Source organism: Gossypium arboreum, chromosome 3 (genome assembly GCF_025698485.1).
Source record: "Gossypium arboreum isolate Shixiya-1 chromosome 3, ASM2569848v2, whole genome shotgun sequence".
NCBI lineage: Eukaryota > Viridiplantae > Streptophyta > Magnoliopsida > Malvales > Malvaceae > Gossypium > Gossypium arboreum.
Genome location: NC_069072.1, coordinates 54,333,003 through 54,337,877, shown reverse-complemented (window position 1 = coordinate 54,337,877; position 4,875 = coordinate 54,333,003).

The following is a 4,875-nucleotide window of genomic DNA, read 5'->3' as shown; positions in this document are numbered from 1 at the left end:
CATGATGTTACAAATGGATGTGAAAATATATGCTAGATTGGGAAAATTTGATTAAATGTTCATGAGATGAAATTAGGTGATTAAAAGATGTTAGTTGACATTGTACATATATATATATATATTCGCCATTAAAGTGAGTATGTAGGTAATGTTGAATCAAGTTTTTGGTGCATATTCGGTTAGGTGTATAATCGACCAAATGGGCGATTAGTAAGAATGGTTGCCGAATATACAAGCATACATATGCATGTGTAGTTGAATTATGAATGTTTAGCAAGATGGTTAAACTAGTGATTTATTGATTAAGCTCAAGGAGTTAAAGAAGGAGAATCAAGCAAGGGAAAGACGAAGGTCATCGAGTAGCCGACTTGGAACTATTTTACCCAACACGAGGTAAGTCATTAAGCACGTATTTGATATTGCTTAAATGATTGTAAAATTTATACAATTGTGTTTAATGGGATGATATATATATATATGAATGAAAATGTATGTGTATGGAGTGATGACATTTGTTGAATGTAAAAGAAATAGTGAAATGTGTAGAAAGTTTGCTTTCGGCACTAAGTGTCTTGAACAATACGTGTGTCGGTGTGAGATCGGCACTAAGTGTGCGTGCTGGAAATATATGGCACTAAGTGTGCAAGCTGGAAAAATACTGACCTTTGGGTGTGCGAGCTCGGAGGGTATGGCATCGTAAAAGGGCTTAAATTACGTGGCACTAAGTGTGTGAAATCGAGTAGTAAGCACTGTGTGTGCGTACTTTAAATATATGGAGGTGTGTCTCCATTGAATTGAGTATGGACAGCGGATCGGGTGAGTACCTCGAGCTCATGACGAATAGAGAATACGTTCATGCTTGGGGTTGAAATTGGTAAGCCTTAAATCTATGTGATGATTGAAATTGTATGGTTGTGCTGGAAAATGAGTTAATGTGTAAAATGCTTGATTATCTTGTTGTATAGAATATGAAATGTGGATGTATGAATTAGTGCGAGATTGGACCGAAAGGTCCGAGGTATTATGGTATAGATTCGATATGGACGAGTACCTAGCCTCATTTGTTGTACATGTAGTAGTAACTTTATCGATGGATTGATGAATGCTTATGACTTACTGAGTTGTAAACTCACTCGGTGTTTTCTTGTCACCCATTTTAGGTCTCTTGGACTCGTATTGTTGCGTGCTCGGAACCGTCGTTGAAGTCATCACACCGGCTGAAATCTTGTGGTATTGTTTTTGTTGTTGAAGAACATTTGGCATGTATAGGCTATTATATTTTGTCGAATTGTGGGTTGTAAACTTTAAGCCATGTGAAAATGGCCTATGTGGTCGTCGAGTGGGATGCTAGAACCTATAGCCACGAGTCTTAGAAACTCAAATTTTGATAAGGTGGCCATAATTTGTGTCATGTATGATGGATGATTAAGGCCAAGGAAAAATTCATGAAATTGGCATAGTCTACCGCAGTAACTGTTGCGGACAGCAGCAGTGAGATGAGATTGAAAAATCACTAAAAATAGTAGAAGTAGAATTAAATAGTGAGTAAATTATGGAACTGAACCTTGATGAATCTATTTTTATATGGATGAAACGAAACGACCATATGAGCAGTATACTGAGAAATATTAATGTTCTCGTGAGACAGGGCCAGAACGGTTTCTGGGTCCCCTGTCGTGACTTTGAAAATTTACCATAAATTATCCAGAAAGAATTAGGAGTCATGCCTTATATGTACAGATTCCATTTTGAGTCTAGTTTCATTAGAAACAAACGGCATCAGTATTAAAGCCATGTACAGATAGATATTCAAGTTGTAACGCGCAAAGGTCAGAGCAGTCGATCCCTGTAACATGGGTGAATTTAACTAATAAACTGTACCAATTGGCCCAACCAAAAATTCTAAAAATAAATCCATGGATGGGTATATGAGTCTAAATTCAGGGAAAATTTACGAAACCAATTTCTGAGTTTTGAAACTCGAGATATGATTTTTAAGGCGACGGTGACGTAGTTTTCCAGCCAGTCCAGAAATGCCAAATTGGTCGGTACTTTAAGAGGATTTGTCTCGTTAACCCCTCGTGTCCGACACCGGCGATGGTCTCGGGTTTGGGGTGTTACAGACATGACTTTTGGCAAAAAGCCGGTAAAGATTTTTGCTCGAGAAGTCAAACAGTTGAGGAATAAGAGCATAGCTGCAGAGACATGGAGTCGAGGAAGCCACATGGGAACCCGAGGAGACTATGAGAGATTAGTACTCAAAGTTATTCGCCGGTAAGATTTTAACGGACGAAAATCCTTAAGGGGGAGAAATGTAACAGCCCGATTTAGGGCATAATCAGAATAATGGTCTTGGGAACACAAATTCAGAGTCAAATAAATTATTTTATAATTATTTAGATGTTATAGCATGTTTTTAAGAGTGCATGAGAAATTTGGTGGGTTAATTGTGATGTTTGTGAGCCCAATTGTGAAAAATGACTAAATCGCGTAAAATGCAAAAGTCCTATTTTGATAGCTAAAGTGCCAAATAGGTAGAGAATATAAATTGGGGTCTTTAAAGGGCAATTAGACCCTTTAGGGAGGCATGGCCAGCCATAGGAGACAAAGGCGGTCAAATTTTCAACATTTGATAAGTTAGGTGGCTTATTTTGACTAAAATAGGAGTAAATAAAGGAAAGATGATATCATCCCTTTTTCATCTTCTTTATCCTCTGAAAATCAGCCATTGAAGGGGGTTTGAAAGCTTAAAAATTTCAGCAACTTGTAATCCTCACAAGTAAGTGATTTTGATAGTTTTTCTTAATGATTTTTACATTTTTGAGACCATTGAAGCATGAGTTTTCAAATGATGGTACTATTTTTCAAAATGATTAAGAGTTTAGGGTTTTTCCATGAAAATATTTGTAATGTTTACTGTGTTTTTAAGGAAGAAAATGAGTCGTGGGTGTCTAATAAACAACTTTTGTGAAAGGTGTTAGCATGAAAACACCTAAAAGGACTATTTTGCACAAGTTGTAAAATAGATGATAAATGCGTGATATAGTGGGAATTTGGAGTTTCTATAAGCGTAAAAAAGGGTTCGATTGGACTTAAGATAAGAAGAAATTCGGTAAAAATTGATTTTTGAGCCTAGGGGCAAAATGGTCATTTTGTGAAAGTCTAGGGGCAAAATGGTCGTTTTACTAAAGATATGAATTTTCGATTGCCTAATTTTAATTAGTGAATAAATAAGTACATTTTTCTAACATAGATCAAGAAATATCGAATTCGAACCTAGACCAGGGGAGAGCCAAGCAAATCGACTGAATCGACTAGTCACCACATTTTGTAATCCAATGTAAGTTGTATGTAAACAGTACAGCTGCATTAATAATATATGTATTCGAATTGTATTGAAATTATTATAGCATAAATTGCTTGATTGCAGAAATGAGAAAATGTGATGAGAATAGAGATAGTAGAATTCCCGATTGAACCTTAGGAAATAAATCGGATATTCATGCCATGACATTTGGGTCAATTGTGTGAGCTAGTGTAAGACATGTCTAGGGCATGCATCGGCCATATCATGAGAGCCAGTGTAAGACCATGTCTAGACCATGGCATCGGCATTAAGACGAGTGCTAGTGTAAGACATGTCTGGGACATGCATCAGCCTTAAGACGTAAGCCAGTGGAAGACATGTTTGGGACATGCATCGGCACCTGACCCCATGTTTGAGGCTAAATAAGTATCCGATAATGTTACAAATTATTGAACAGTGAAAGTATGATTTCAAGTTAACAAGGAAAGTATAACCGTAATGTGAGTGGTACAAGTACCTATATGGTATGTATGAAATGTGAGCTCAATATATGCTATATGAGGTTTATTGAATATTGATGAGTAAGTTTTGCTTATGCCACTTGTGTATTATGATACTTGTTGATGAATTGTAAAGTTATGTTGTATAGTTATTTATGTGCAACTTACTAAGCTTTATGCTTTCTCCCCCTCCTTTTTCATTTTCTTATAGTGCCGCCTATCCAGCTCAAGGACCAAAGGAAGTCAGAGATATTGATCACACTATCAATCGAAACATTTAGGTATAGTTTGATTTATATTTTTGAATATGACATATATAGGGCTTGGACTTTACTATTTTTGTGTCATTGAGAACTAGCCAAATGTGTTGGCTTGGGTTAGAAACCGTTCATTTTTTATTAAGCCTTGAATGATGGCAAATATTCATTTTGATATATTCAAATGAAGTTACTCTCATAAATGAGTAATTGTTTAATTGATATGTATTCTATTGTGGTTGATTGGTTTAAATAAGTTATCCTTTTATTGGTTTGGTTTTTTTTGTGTAGGTTGTGTAAGTAAGGGTGGCAAAGAGGCTTGGTAAATAGCCTTATATCGTCCACACGGTCTTCCCCATGGGCATATGGTCCGGCCATGTGTCCCCTGCATGTAAAAATTCAAATCAGTATACATGGTGGTAAACACACGAGCAGAGACACGGTCGTGTGTCTCAGCCATGTGGTGGACACGGCCTAGCACACGGGCGTGTGCCTTGGCCTTGTGACATTTTGGGGATTCTGACATCAGAGACAAAATGTCCATGTTTTTACACACGGGTGTGTCATGGTCATGTGAATGACACGAACCAGGGACACGGGCATTTTCCAGGCCGTGTGGAAACCCCTGTAGGTGTACATTTAGAATTAATTCTACACGAATGGAGGACACGAGCGTGTCCCTATATTCCTTAGGCTGTGTGAGCCCCATGGGCCATCAACACGACGATGTTGAAATGGCCACACGGGCGTGTGCCCTGTTTTAAAGTCAAATTTTCTATAGATGGTTTAAGGACCTGGGCTGATCCCGAAT